This window comes from Canis lupus, chromosome 14, assembly GCF_048164855.1.
Source record: "Canis lupus baileyi chromosome 14, mCanLup2.hap1, whole genome shotgun sequence".
Taxonomy (NCBI): Eukaryota; Metazoa; Chordata; class Mammalia; order Carnivora; family Canidae; genus Canis; species Canis lupus.
In genome coordinates this window covers 8,756,858-8,773,432 of record NC_132851.1, presented here as the reverse complement: position 1 = coordinate 8,773,432, position 16,575 = coordinate 8,756,858, and the positions used below count along the sequence as shown (strand labels likewise).

The following is a 16,575-nucleotide window of genomic DNA, read 5'->3' as shown; positions in this document are numbered from 1 at the left end:
TTGTTTTCCCAGCTGCTGAGTGGAATCATTGCTTGTTACCACTATAATTAGGCTTGTTCCAGGCTTTTTGTGTAAGTATTACATTAAGAAAAAGAACTCAAGTTGCATGGACTGGTGTCACCACATTATCATAATTTTTCATGAAGAATATTTCATTAGGAATCAGTGAGTCTCATATACCCAGAGGTATTTTTCCTTGGGTCTTCCCACAATTTCTCTCTAGAACTCAGGCAGACATCCTGGACCAGTCCAAGAGGTACTATGCTATTCTCTACTTTTCCCAGAACAAGGATCCCTATTCTTATTCCTCCCTTCCAATAAATCAATTTATATTAATACGTAGCATTAGGCCTCTGTCTCAACCTACTCAACAGACCCACTCAAAGAGTTTAAATACGACTTTGTAACACCTTTGACACCTTCAGTGTCTCAACTACAACCATTTCTTCTGTGGAGTTTCCATATTATGCCAGCATGGAAATCAAGTGAAAAAAAGAGACGGGAGGAATGTAATATCTCTAAGAAATGGCCTCAGATCCACAGGGTGGAAGATGCATAGGAAAGATCGCATCTGTAATAGAGCTGGCATCAGCCTAGGATGTAGAGTTGGGATGGCATCAGGAGAACTCCAAAAATATCTCTCCTTTTTCATTTGAGGAAGCTGGAATTTGGCAGTTTCCAAATTATGCTCTGTGTTGTCCTAGGGTTTAGGAAATTTCCTCTGGGTTACTTCCTGGAACAATCTGGAGATTGAACTAGACCACCTCATTCTTATACAACCCAGAGCAGCACAAGATTATGTAAGATTTATAATGTTTGTTTGATGGTATTAAAACAGAGGTTGCACTGGGCAAAATTAAACTTTTTTCAGACTATTGCAATAGGAAAGAGAAATTGAACTCAACCCCACTAAAACAAAAAGCAGAAGGGTTTTTAAATGCTGTTATGAGCTAGTGGAAAAGTACTGAAGGACAACCAGTCCAGACATTGATCAATGGGACACTTTGAGCACACTGAGTTATTTCTGAGTTTGCAAATAAATATTTTCCTCTGTGTTTGCTATTAAGAGTGAGAGATAGGGGTGTAATCTCCTTTCATGTTTACATTTCAAAGGGATGGTTTCCAGATCCTTAAGAAAGACATTTCTGGGTTGTAAAACTGGCAAGAGGCTTTTTACATCTCAAAGGGACAGAAAAAGAATTTACAATTACAAGTTTTCTAAAGTAAATGCTCCAGAGAGAGAGAGAGAGAGAGAGAGAGAGAGAGAGGTGAGGGCAGAAAGAAGCCTGTCTAAAGTTTAGTCAAGCTGAAGGAAGTGTTAAAGCTGTCTCAGTCAAAGGTATATTGGCCAGGACCTTCAGGAAATCAAGGATCCAAATCAGAGAAACATGTTGCCATGTGTTCCTACAAGGAACAATCATAAAATAAAGCAAAACAGCTTAATTTTTAGTAGGCTCTTCCCCTAAATCATTATGCAGAACAGTGTGGGCTGGAGCAGTAGGCATTCCATCTTCCCTTTAGTCCAAATAAAGCTTTCCACACTCCAGCAAAGAGGAGAGGAACAGAAGCAAATGCCCAAGAGCTGGCCAAATGACCAGAAGTAGATACCTAGGATGAAGAAGAGAAAGAGAGCAAGCCACATGATTCTGCTCATTTAGCAAACACTAATCTGGCCACTTGCAGTAATAATCATTCTTCCATAGAGGAGGCATGAAATGGGGTGGAAGGATGGGCATAAAGGAATCTTTAAGAACTTTCTATATGTAGGCCATGATTTTATTTAATAGAATATTTCTGCAGCTAAAAACAAATATTAGGAAACCTAAGACTACAAGTCCTCTAAGAACTTTTTTAGTTCAAGTATGTTATGTAATGTATATCTGTACCTAAAGCTGTATCTCTATCTCCTCCCATTGTGTTTGAATTGCATTCTGTTCAGTATTACTTAGAAGACATGACTCATGTTTTAGACACTATGGTTCACTGGAGTTTTGAGACTTTTCTGATTTTGTAGGAAAGGGAATTGATCAAAATCCTTCCAGAGCCTGACCAATCTGAAGATTACGGAAATGTAGGAGGAAACTGTTCTGACCCTTGAGAATCACAGAGATGTGGAGTAGCTGATACTGTCTATGAAGAAACAGCACTGAAATTCTGAATTAATATTTTTTCAATGAATTTTTTTCTACCCTGATTTTCCTCATTGAAACACTTGGCCATTGAAGTCACGACTGAATAGCAGCTGAGCATCTGGGCACGGTTTCCAGGATCCAGAGCAGCTGAATGAGATTGAGTTGTAATCAGGTTGGCTGCGTGAGTCACCAATTTGAGGTTTGTAATATTTACAGCAAAAGACTTTGGTTGCAACAAAACTGGAGGCTGACATTGCTGTAATGATCAACTCTTGGATACTTTTCTGGGTAAATTTAACATGCTTTAACACTCAGGTTTCAAAATAGTCTTTAAAATGACTTTTTTTTTTTAGTTTTTTTTTTTTCAATTTTCATTTATTTATGATAGAGAGAGAGAGAGAGAGGCAGAGACATAGGCAGAGGGATAAGCAGGCTCCATGCACCGGGATGCCCGATGTGGGATTCGATCCCGGGTCTCCAGGATCGCGCCCTGGGCCAAAGGCAGGCGCCAAACCGCTGTGCCACCCAGGGATCCCTAGTCTTTAAAATGAATATGGTGTAAAAGAAAGATGGAAGCATTCAATTGTAGCTTGGGGATAAATATTAATTTCCCAATGCCAAAAAATATTTTTTGCCAAAATTTTCAGGCATGTTTGGAGGTGTGTTATTTTAATTTGGCTGAGTATATTCTGAATAATCCTAGGATATGAGATTAAGAGCATAGGTTATAAAGACAGTCTGCCTGGATTTTAATAGCAGTTTCTCCTATCCTACTGGAGTCTAGGGCAAACTACTTAATCTCTCAGAGTTTCGTTTTCCTCTAACGTAAAAAATAGGAATGCAAGGCTATGGGAGAGAATTAGGCAAGATTAGCAGTTGAGTAGAGTGGAAATGCTAAATCATTATTTATTATTATTATTTACAGTCTGTAATTATACAAACTCCATAAATCCATTACCAAAATGATTATTTGATTTCATTTTAAAATGTTTGAATTCAATCTGGATAAACTAAGCAAAATGAGTTTTGAAACTTATAAAATGTGGCTTAGCTATAACATAGAGATAGACCATTCTGATCTGAATTGCCTAAATTCAAGTTTATCCTTGAAAAATATAATTTTTAATCCTTATTGAAATTTTCACAACTTTCAAAAATTTATCTGTTGACATAAAATAATTCTGCATTTGATGAAATAAAATCATAGTTTTGGCTTCATATCATAACTGTTTCTTTAGTTTTCTGGTAAGAGCATTTTCAAATTGAAATACATTTCTTGACATGTGTCTTGATCTATGACATGTCTAAAAGACAGAAGATTGAACAGAGTTGATTTATTTGAATATTAATAAAAGAAACAGGTTGACTCCCTAGGTTGCTTCCTATTTCTCACTGAGTTGTTTCACAATTTAGCTCCATTATTTATTTGAAGTAATATCCCAGAATACCATGAACAGACATATTTAATATAAGCATAAAAATATCCAAAGCCAAACAGAAAATATAACTTTTGCCCCCATTCTATAGTAGAGTCTAAATCACCTTCTATTTTTCACTCACATCATTAGATGTTACTGCCCCTTTGTTGTTTTTTTGTTTTTTGGAGTTTTTTTGTTGTTGCTGCTGTTGTTGTTTGAGGAGGGGCAAGTAGAAAGGGAGAGAGAGAAAAAAAAAATATCTTCAGAAGGCTCCATGCCCAGTGCAGAACCCAACATGGACTCAATCACATGACCCTGAGATCATGGCCTGAGCAAATTCGAGTCTGAAGCTAAACTAACTGAGTGACCCAAGCACCCCCTCCTCCACCTCGCTTTGTGTTTCATAGCTGTTTTACCCTGATTTTTTAACTCATTAATGGAAAATTTATTCTAATCTTTTTTTCCCTTGTTCTTTTATTCTGCAACCCTCTCTATAAAAACCTGCAATTTGGTATCAACTGTAAAAGTTAATAGGTGACCTCCTTCAGGTCATTAATAGAACACTAAATAGGAATGAGTCCAATAACCCAACACTGGACTGCTACCTGAAATCAAAAACACCTTAATTCAGTAACGGCACTAAGCCATGCTTGAGATGGCTACTGTGTTCCTAATCATTCCAGCTATTGATGGCAATGGGTATGAAACATAGGCTCCTGCTCTTATAACAGTATCACATGTCTCTGTCCTTTTGGCCATCCTGATTGACCCTAATTAGGCTGGAAATATTCCCTTTGTGAAAACTAGAAACCTAGCATAAAGGGATTCATGCACTGAAATCATTTAGAGTTGAGTCAATGTCAGAGCCACAGAGGGAAGCATGAACTCCTATGCTACTATCTACCCTTGGAGCAAACTACTATGAGTATTATGATTTTTGTTCTCGATTTTATTTTTTAAAGGTTTTATTTATTTATTCATGAGAGACAGAGACAGAGACAAAGACAGAGAGAGAGAGAGAGAGAGAGAGAGGCAGAGAAACAGGCAGAGGGAGAAGCAGGCTCCATGCAGGGAGTCCGATGTGGGACTCGATCCCGGGACTCCAGGATCACACCCTGGGCGGAAGGCAGGCACTAAACCGCTGAGCCACCCATGGTGGCTTTTAGAAAATCAAGATTTTCTAATCTTGATTGAGCACTAATAGGTTGGGATCCATGCTAGGTGATCACTGAACATTAGGTCATATAATCCTTTCAACAGACCTATGAGGTAGGTGCACTCTGATATTATGTCTATGCATTACATGTATACATAATATATGTAGAGGTAGGCGAATGATAAAACAGGTTTTGTGAGGTTAGATGGTCACAGTATCCCATAGCTGGTGATAGAAACATTGTACAAATCCAGATCTTACTTCTACACTATTGAATTATGTGTTTTCCTTCAGCAAATGCTTATTGAGCAACTTCAAAGTGGAAGGTAGACTTATAAGAATGGAAACATGAACACCTGTATGCTTGAAAATATTTTCTAAAGCTCTAAATTTTCACTCAAAGCCACCCAGTTTTGAAAGGCAATCATGTAGATATTTAGGAAAAACATTAACTTTACTCATCTAAACCTCTGATTGCCCTATAATTTGTCTGGAAACTAGAAAAAAATTTTAAAGTACATTTTCTTTAATATACCTCTATACTCAGTGAAAGCTACTTTCCTAAATCCTAAACCACAGGACAGATTCCAAAAGAATACAAACCAATCTAAAAGGTGAATTTTAGAAATGTATTAGAAAGTTAGACATGTGTCCTTCAGGGAAAAGCAAAGCACTTTGAAAATTGCTGCAGCCCATCTCAGGTTGAAAAGTAACAAAGAAAGTGCTCTTATGAGATGTGTTAGTCTATATGCTAACTTTAGTTTGAGGCACTTATATGAGTTATTTAAAAATACATGCAATTAGCTGCAAAGTTAATGCATGTCTTAAGGCCAACAGAAAGCTAAAATTAAAGCTGAGAGCTGTTTCTTCAACATACTGGGACTTGAATACAAAAAAAGGAAAGGGACACAAAATGCTTTAACATTTGGCCACTGACATTCCCTAGCTATTGAAGCAAAATTGCTTGTGATGGATACTCTTAAATACAAATGATATCTGGTTACTGGGATAATTTTCATAGCTATTTATATGATCATTCCAACTTCAGCAATGGTTCCTAATACTTGAAACATTTAGACAAGAAAATTATAAGCTTTCTGAAAAGTATTAGAAAGTAACAGCAGAAGAGAATTAATGAGTTTTGAGCATTTGCTCATTCAGCAATTGCCAAGTAATTAGAAAGCCAACAAAGCAAGGCATGAAGCAGTTGTAGAGTTTATGCATGCATACTTTTTTAACACACATTATACATTAAATTGAGACTGACACACCAGCCATGCATCTGGTTCAAAAATCCACAGTGAGAAGCTAAATGTAATGCAGTTAAACTCATTTTTATAAAAATAAGCTATTATTTTATAAAAATAAGTAAATTACTATCTACCTATACAGAATTTATATTGCAAAGATCAAAGTACAAAACTTGGATTACAGCTCGACAGACTCCTTCCCTCCCCCAGGCCTGTCCCTGTGCTTTGTCTTTCCCGGAACTGTCCTCTTCCCAGCTGTAAGCCTTCCATGAGATGCCAAGCTATCCCTCTGAAAATTCCAAAGCATCTCAGATCAACACGAAGGCAAAGGAAGGGAACCGAGGAAAGAAGGAAGAGGATTCTGCTTTCCTGGTATTCAGACCTTAAAAGGAACTAGAGCAGCTTTCTTTCCCTGCAGCAGAGAGGAACTATGACATTGGAGAGAGTTATGAGAGGCTGCACAGGAAGGATAAAACATAGGAACTGCAAGTTTTCTTTGAAATTGTCTAGAAACTAGAGGTCCAAAACTCCACCTGAGATTTTTTTTTTTTTTTTTTTTTTTTTTTTTGGCATTCAAAATCTTTTTAATAACAAGGCAGGATCTGGGGTTAGTTTTTGTAGCCTCGGCTGGCCCTGCGGCCTCTGGCACGCTCGAACTTCCGGCCCTTGGATCTCACGTAGGGTTTGGTGTGGCTGTGTGGGGTTCCTGGGGCCTTGCCAAAGTGTCTGTACACCTCTCGGCCCTTGCGTGGACCAGAGAGTAAGACGGTGCCACAACCCTTAGGGGAGTCCAGGGCCAACTGATCGAAGGTGAGGATCTTGCCTCCAGCTTTGAGGATGCGGCTCTGGGCACGGCTACTCACGCGCAGTGCACACACCTTCAGCTTGGGCACCTCCTGGACACGCACATCATCCGTTATAGTCCCTACAACCACAGCTGTTTTGTTTTCCCGGCCAGGCAGTTTCATCTTCCGGATCATCCGGGAAAGGGACAGAGGTGGCCGGTTGGTGCGACTCATGAACAACCTCTTCAACACAACCTGGTTAAAGGTAGAGTTGGTTCGTCTGGCCAGAAACCTGTACAGCTTAACCAACAGTCTCAGGTAGATGTCCTGGCTCTTGGGCTCCTTGCGCCGAACCTTCGGTCCTTGTGGCGGATGTCGACTCCCATGATGGCGCCTCCTGCTCAGCCAGGTCCGGAAAGAGGTCCACCTGAGATTTAAAGAGAAATCGGCCAGAATGTTACAGAGAGAGGGGTTTTCACTTTGAGCAAGAATCACCTGGGGTGAAATTTACTTAGGTCGTTGTTGATATTCTTGACTCAGCCCACTCATACAGTCACTCTGCACTGGCCAAAATGACTAGAAGGAAGAATTCACCACAAAAGAAAGAACCGGAAACAATACTCTGTGCCAGAGTTATAGAATTCAGATTTTAATACGAAGTCAGAAATTCAATTCAGAAGTACAATTATAAAACTACTGGTGATTCTGGAAAAAAAACATAAATGATACTAGAGACTTCATGACTGCAGAATTGAGATCTAAGGAGGCCAAAATTAAAAATCAATTAAACGAGATGCGATCCAAACTCGATGCCCTAATGACGAGGATTAATGAGGTGGAGGACAGAGTGAGTGACATAGAAGACAAACTGATGGCAAGGAAGGAAGCTGAGAAAAAAGAGAAAAACAAAAGACCATGAGGAAAGATTAAGGGAAATACATGATAGCTTGAGAAGGAAGACTGTATGTCTCATCGGGATTCCAGAAGAGACTGAGAGAGAGAGACGACCACAAAGTATATTTGAACAAATCATATCTGAGAACTTCCCAAACCTGGGGAAGGAAGCAGGCATTCATATCCAAGAGATAGAGAGCCCCCCCCATCAATAAAAACCATTCAACACCTCGACATTTAATAGTGAAACTTGCAATTTCCAAAAATAAAGAGAAAATTCTTAAAGTAGCATGAGACAAGAGATTCTTAACTTATATGGATAGAAATATCAGGTTAACAGCAGACCTCCCCACAGAGACCTGGCAGGCCAGAAAGGGCTGGCAGGATATATTCAGGGTACTAAATGAGAAGAACATGCAGCCAAGAATACTTTATCCAGCAAGGCTGTCGTTCAGAATAGAAGGAAACATAAAAAACTCCCAGGATAGACAGAAACTGAAAGAATATGGGACCACCAAACTGACTGTGCAAGAAATATTAAGGGAGGACCCTGAAAAGAAAGAGAAAGCCCAAAGAAATATTCCACAAAAACAGGGACTGGATATGTATTACGATGACACTAAATTCATATCTTTCAACAGTTACTCTGAACATGAATGGGCTAAATAATCCCATCAAAAGATGCGGGGTTTCAGACTGGACAAAAAAGCAAGACCCATCTATTTTCTGTCTGCAAGAGACTCATTTTAGACCTAAGGACACCTCCAGCCCGAAAATGAAGGGGTAGAGAACCATTTACCATTCAAATGGTCCTCAAAAGAAAGCAGGGGTAGCAATCTTCATATCACATAAATTAAAGTTTATCCCAAAGACTGTAATAAGAGATGAAGAGGGACATTATATCATACTTAAGGGGTCTAGCCAACAAGAAGACCTAACAATCATGAATATTTATGCCCCTAATGTGGGAGCTGCCAAGTATATCAATCAATTAATAACCAAAGTAAAGAGATACTAATAAAACACTAATAGTAGGAGACTTCAACACAGCACTCTTAGTGATATATAAAGAACTTTCCATCTGAATTCAATTGAATACACATTCTTCTCAAGTGCATATGGAATTTTCTCCAGAATAGACCACAAATCAGGTCTCAACTGATACCAAAAGATTGGGATTGTTCCCGCATATTTTCAGACCACAATGCTTTGAAACTAGAACTCAATCACAAGAAGAAGTTTGGAAAAAACTCAAACACATGGGGGTTAAAGAGCTTCTTACTAAAAGATGAATGGGTCAACCAGGAAATTAGAGAAGAATTAAGAAGATTCATGGAAAGTAATGAAAATGAAGATATAACCATTCAAGTCTTTGGGATACAGCAAAAGCAGTCCTAAGAGGGAAATACATCACAATACAAGCTTCCCTCAAAAAATTGGAAAAAAACTCAAATATACAAGCTAACCTCACACCTAAAGGAACTGGAGAAGGAACAGCAAATTAAGCCTACACCAAGCAGAAGAAGAGATATAATAAAGATTCGAGCAGAACTCAATGAAATGGAGACTAGAAGAACTGTAGAACAGAGCAACAAACCAGGAGTTGGTTCTTTGAAAGAATTAATAAGATAGATAAACCCCTAGCCAGCCTTATTCAAAAGAAAAGAGACTCAAATTAATAAAATCATGAATGAAAGAGGAGAGATGACTACCAATACCAAGGAAATACAAATGAACTTAAAAACATATTATGAGCAGCTATATGCCAATAAAAAATTAGGCAATCTAGAAGAAATGGATGCATTTCTGGAAAACCACAAATTACCAAAACTGGAACAGGAAGAAATAGAAAACCTGAACAGGCCAATAACCAGGAAGGAAATTGAAGCAGTCATCAAAAACCTCCCAAGACACAAAAGTCCAGGGCCAGATGGCTTCCCAGGGGAATTCTATAAAATGCTTAGAGAAGAAATAATACCTATTCTACTAAAGCTGTTCTGAAGAATACAAAGGGACGGAATACTTCCAAACTTGTTTTATGAGGCCAACATTACCTTGATTCCCAAACCAGACAAAGACCTCAACAAAAAGGAGAATTATAGACCAATATCCCTGGTGAACACAGATGCAAAAATTCTCCACAAGATACTAGCCAATAGGATCCAACAATACATTAAAAAGATTATTCACCATGACCAAGTGGGATTTATCCCCGGGATGCAATGTTGGTTCAACACTCATAAAACAATCAATGTGATTCATCATATCAACAAGATAAAAAACAAGAACCATATGATTCTCTCAATAGATGCAGAGAAAGCATTTGACAAAATACAGCATCCATTCCTGATTAAAACTCTTCAAAGTGTAGGGATAGAGGGAATATTCCTCAGCGTCTTAAAAGCCATGTATGAAAAGCCCACAGCAAATATCATTCTCAATGGGGAAACACTGGGAGCCTTTCCCCTAAGATCAGGAACATGACAGGGGTGTCCACTCTCACCACTGTTATTCAACATAGTACTAGAAGTCCTAGCCTCAGCAGTCCGACAACAAAAAGAAATAAAAGTCATTCAAATTGGCAAAGAAGAAGTCAAACTCTCCCTCTTTGCAGATGACATGATACTGTACATAGAAAACCCAAAAGACTCCACCCCAAGATTGCTAGAACACATACAGCAATTTGGCAGTGTGGCAGGATACAAAATCAATGCCCAGAAATCAGTGGCACTTCTATACACTAACAATGAGACTGAAGAAAGAGAAATTAAGGAATCAATCCCATTTACAATTGCACCCAAAAGCATAAGATACCTAGGAATAAACCTAACCAAAGAGATAAAGGATATATACCCTAAAAACTACGGAACACTTCTGAAAGAAATTGAGGAAGACACAAAGAGATGGAAAAATATTCCATGCTCATGGATTGGAAGAATTAATATTGTGAAAATGTCTATGCTACCCAGGGCAATTTACACGTTCAATGCAATTCCTATCAAAATACCGTGGACTTTCTTCAGAGAGTTGGAACAAATCATCCTAAGATTTGTATGGAATCAGAGAAGGCCCCGAATAGCCAGAGGAATATTGAAAAAGAAAACCAATACCGGGGGCATCACAATGCCAGATTTCAAGTTGTACTACAAAGCTGTGATCATCAAGACAGTGTGTTATAAAAACAGACTGGCATAAAACAGACACATAGATCAATGGAACAGAATAGAGAACCCAGAAATGGGCTCTCAACTCTATGGTCAACTAACATTTAACAACGCAGGGAAGACTATCTACTGGAAAAAGGACAGTTTCTTCAATAAACAGTGCTGGGAACATTGGACAGCCACATGCAGAAGAATGAAAGTGGACCAATCTCTTACACCATACACAAAGATAAACTCAAAATGGATGAAAGGCCTAAACGTGAAACAGGAATCCATCAGAATCCTAGAGGAGAACCCAGGCAACACCCTTTTTGAACTTGGCCACAGCAACTTCCTGCAAGATACATCTATGAAGGCAAAGGAAACAAAAGCAAAAATGAACTATTGAGACTTCATCAAGATAAAAAGCTTCTGCACAGCAAAAGAAACAGTCAACAAAACCAAAAGACAACCTATAGAATGGGAGAAGGTATTTACAAATGACCTATCAGATAAAGAGCTAGTATCCAAGATCATAAAAAACTTATTAAACTCAACAGAAAAGAAACAAACAATCCAATCATGAAATGAGCAAAAGACATGAACAGAAATTTCACCAAAGAAGACATACAAAGAAGGTCAACAAGCACATGAGAAAATGCTCCACATCACTTGCCATCAGGGAAATGCAAATCAAAACCACAATGAGATACCACCTCACACCAGTGAGAATGGGGAAAATTAACAAGACAGGAAACAACAAATGTTGGAGAGGATGTGGAGAAAGGGGAACCCTCTTGCACTGTTGGTGGGAGTGTGAACTGGTAACAGCCACTCTGGAAAACTGTGTGGAGGTTCCTCAAAGGGTTAAAAATATAGCTACCCTATGATCCAGCAATTTCACTACTGGGGATTTACCCAAAGATACAGATGCAGTGAAAAGCCAGGATACCTGCACCCCAATCTTTATGGCAGCAATGTCCACAATAGCCAAACTATGGAAGGAGCCACGATGTTCTTTGACAGATGAATGGATAAAGGAAAAGTGGTTTATATATACAACGGAATATTAGTCATTAGAAACGATGAATACCCACCATTTGCTTCGATGTGGATGGAACTGGAGGGTATTATGCTGAGTGAAGTAAGTCAATTGGAGAAGGACAATCATCATATAGTTTCAATCATACGGGGAATATAAAAATTAATGAAAGGGATTATAGGGGAAAGGAGAGAAAATGAGTGGAAAAATTCAGCAAGGGTGACAAAACATGAAAGACTCCTAACTCTGGGAAACAAACAAGAGGTAGTGGAAGGGGAGGTGGGCGTGGTCCATCACTGGGTGATGGACATTGAGGAGGGCACTTGATGGCATGAGCCCTGGGTGTTATACTATATGTTGACAAATCGAACTCCAATAAAAAATATACATATAAAAAAATCAAAAATCAATAACAAAACTGGGATTATTTTTTTCATTTGGATAAAGTTAGTACTTTAAATACTAACTAGTAACCACTAAGTACAACATCTTCCCAAATGAAATAAGTCATGCTACAGATATAATTGTCCCCATTTGGCAGATTGGACTCTTGCAATAAAATAAGATTACATGCCTTATCTCAGAATTCCTGACTCAATATTCTAAATAAGAAAGAAAGAATCCAAAGATTCAATATTTCACATTGATTATTCCTCTTTGCTCACTCTCATTTATGTGTTTAGAACATAAATTTAAAGAAAAGTTATGAATTTTTAAAACAATTAATTCTGAATGCAGATAAAACATTTTATCATTACACTAACTGTGTATACACAGTTATGTTAACTGTTACACAGTTCAATAAACTGTGGCAATACAGTTTATTTAAGAGAAAAACAAAACAAGGAAAAAAGGATCTCATGATGATCCAGCCGTATTATCAAAGCATTCAGTGCAGAAGATACAAAGAAAGATGTGTGATTAACTGACCCCATTTCTTTGTACATCCTAGAATTAAGTTACTGCAGAGTATGGATGAATTTCTATCCCAGTAGCTCTCAGCATGGGAGGGCAAGAGGTGTCAAGAAAAATTAGTACCACCCTCTCCCAACAAGAATATTTGGAAATGTCTTAGGGTCATGTTGGTTGTCACAATGACAGGACCTTGCTAACTGAACTTAAGAGCCTGAAGACTAGAGATCCTATTCATTTATATGGGACATTCCTATATGATGGAGAAACATCTCACCTCAACTTCTATAACATCTCCATTAAGAGACAGTAGAGGAGTAACAATTCTATATCCCCCTGACATAAAAGTCTACTAGATATTTATAACCTAGGGTGATAACAGTATTAAGATAGTAAATTCCATATTTGTGTTCTTCACCTCTATCAAGCCAGGACCTGACCTAGAATAGTACACTATGTAGGCAGTGATTAGAGAAGTTTGCTAATAATGCTGTGCTAACAAAACAAAAGCAATGATGAGAGTGAAGTCAGCTTAATGTTAAGGTAGGTCTCAGAATATTGTTATTGTTAAATGGGGTCACTATGAATTAAGAATTCCTTGCTCAGATTTTCAAATTTAGCAACTTGTCACATCAATTCATTTAGAGATGGTAAAAAATTGTAGTACTGAACCACATGAAGCAAACATGAAACTGAAAGTCCTAGTAATTCTCAATCTGCCTTTCGGGGAGTTCCAAATGAGTACATAAGAAGCAGGGCTACATTGTAGGATGCGCAGCTTGTACGCAGAACTGATAGGGACTCCATTCAACTAGACTACAATGCAAATGATATCCTTAGAGTTGTGCAGCCTAATCACATGTAGCAACTCTGAAATATTGCTTGGTGGGCATAGAATTGAATCCCAAAGTTTATGGTCTTTTTAAAAAAGATTTATTTATTCATGAGAGACACACAGAGAGAGGCAGAGACATAGGCAGAGGGAGAAGCAGGCTCCATGCAGGGAGCCTGATGTGGGACTCGATTCCAGGACTACAGGATCTTGTCCTGAGCCAAAGGCAGACACTCAACTGCTGAGCCACCCAGGTGTCCCCTTAAGTTTATGTTCCTAAGAAAAATTGCAATCATTCTATGAGATCCTGATTGCCACTCATTGCCCTATGTAAATTTTTGTAGTCCATAGAAATCATTAAATATGCTCCTTCTTCTAGACTATGGTGGTAATCAAAATACCATTTCTCTCCTTAGAATCCAAGTAAAAATAACTTATGGTGATTATTGAAACTAAGTGCTAGGGATAATGTTTTATGATTAATCTTCCGAGTAACTTTATGAGGTAGTTATTGTCATTACTTTATAGATGAAGAAATGGAGGCACAAAAATATTAATCAATATATTCAACAAAATAGAAAGTGATAAAGGTAAGTGAATTATGCTTGGCACATGGTTAGTACTAAATATGGAGGTACCATGACTGCAGAGAACTAGCTTCGACGTTTTATATTGCTCCAGTATTCATTCCATCTTGAAGGGTAAACTGTTAGGTTTTCAAAATTCAGAAGTTTATCTTTAAATTCATAGCCAATTCCTTGTTTGGATTTTATAGGTCTTCACACATTAACAACAGTAAAACCTGGTGAATTCTAGAAGTCAGAAAAAATGCTTGATTTTTCATCTGTAAGCCTGGAAATTGCACCAAACAGAAAGGGTAGGATTTTTGTTCAAAATGTCACACATTGGCTATGGAAGCAGCTCTATCTGTCAAGTCATCCTAAATAGGAAGGGAAGATATAATTTTTTAAAAGGACCTTTTTGACTTCTTTTCATGTTTGACCTTAAGATGTCTCCAGGCCTTTAGGGAGAACTTAATTTAATTTGGCAATTGTGATTTTCAATGAATTGTCTTCTCACACAGTGATTGCTTTCTTGCCCATAAACATTTTGGTTTTCAAGAAGAAGGGCAAGAACATGTGGATAAAGAAATAAAAGTAATGACAAATTAAATATACAGAAATAAACATTGAAAATGATCAATGGCTATTTCCTGGAATTAATACATAAAATATGTGAAATATTAAAGAAATAAAATATAAGCAGAGTAAGGCATTTTCTGGAAAAATTAAAAAGTTCTCTTTGTTAAAAAAAAATTGTTCCATTGACTGAACAGGGAAGATAGATTTTAAAATTCATTAGAGTTGCCTGCCTTAGGGAAGCTTCTATGTACAAATCAAATTGGATGTCAAGCTGGGCTCCTGGGGGATGCAATTAAAATTATAGGATCAGGGAGCATAACTATGTAAGGCCTTGGTATGTCTTCCTTGGAGAATGTGATGGGGCTTAGCCTCAACTTGTATACAAATTGAAATCATCATGAGGTCTGTGGTCTTTGAAATACATGCAAAACTGTATAATAAACTGTGATGTTTGCTGGAATATCAACCCAAATGCAAAATGGATAACTCAAAAATCAAGTCGTAAGATTTCATTTGATGTGAATTATGTCCCCAGCATTATGCTAGAGAATTGGAATAAAACACAGTCTGTGATCTCAGAATCTAAAGCCTCGGGGAAGAGGCAAGTACACAGCTTATTGTTATTTAACTCTGTCTGCCTTTCCTGTACCAGTTCAACAATATCTGAACCAAATGAAGCCAAAGACACCACCTCACCACTGGACATAAATGATTGGTTCAATAATGAGTTCCTGACCCAAGCTGGGCCTATAGAGTTCTTCTGCATTAGCTAGCATTTCATCGTATGACCAGAGGTAGCTAATGTCTTTTGGGAGACTGAATCTATACTATATAAAATTCCAAAATTTGAGAGAAAACTAGCATTGGGATTCCAAATATTTACCTACCTGCGTTGGAAAATTGCCCTGATGGTGAGACAGATTCTTTCCAAGGTTTTCTGTTCCTCTTCTGTTCTTATGGTGAGGGGCAAATATCATGTTTTCCAGGTATGTATGAGGTCCTAGTTAGGTATTGTCCTACCATTCCATTGCTCTCAGGTCCTCACTTTGCTTGGATATGACTGGTTTCCATTGCATCACCTTTAGTATGAAATCTAAAGAATGTGATTTGCAGTGTACTGCCTGAACCTGTAGCTGTCCTAGCCTATTATCAAGTCTCCCCTCCAGACTTGTAAGGAACCCTTACAGGGATGTTTCTTTGTACTAGATGCTAAGCTCTGTGCCTGCAGGATTAAACTCATACATCAGGCTGACTATCTAAAGGATTCACTAGGCTGAGTGCATCATAATTTTGAGGTGGAAAGTTGTAGAAATGGGGAACATGAACCTACACCATCTGGTGTAAATTTTCCTTCTCTCATATTAAAAGTCTCCCTCCAACACCCAATAACTAGTAGTGCTGTTTCAGTCATCTGATGTTCAAGACCTGAGAGTGGGGAAAAACTGCCTTATACTTCCAGAGAGACGATAGCTCCCCAGAGTATGAGGGGCTAGGAGATTGTGGAGAGGCAGATCTTAAATCTAAATAACTCCAAGTACTGGGGGTTCTGTGGGGAGGATACTTGAGTGGGAGTCAGAAGATCTAGGTTATGATTTTTGATATGGTACTTAATAGAGGTGCAACCGGTGTTCTGATATATAAAATGAGACAATCACATCAGCCATTGTTTCTTTCTATTTTTTTACATTTGTTTTTATTGGAGTTCGATTTGCCAACATATAGTATAACACCCAGGGCTCATGCCATCAAGTGCTCTCCTCAATGTCCATCACCCAGTGATGGACCCCGCCCACCTCCCCTTCCACCACCCCTAGTTCGTTTCCCAGAGTTAGGAGTCTCTCATGTTCTGTCTCCCTTTCTGATATTTCC

General features: G+C 38.2%; 1 long non-coding RNA gene and 1 pseudogene across 6 annotated transcripts in view; both read right to left on the bottom strand.

Moving 5' to 3' along the window:
• Positions 1-16,575, bottom strand: part of LOC140603688 (uncharacterized) — a 91,769-nt gene that overhangs the window by 38,903 nt on the left and 36,291 nt on the right. The window lies entirely within an intron of this gene.
• On the bottom strand, positions 6,529-7,127 carry LOC140603687 (large ribosomal subunit protein eL18-like; annotated as a pseudogene).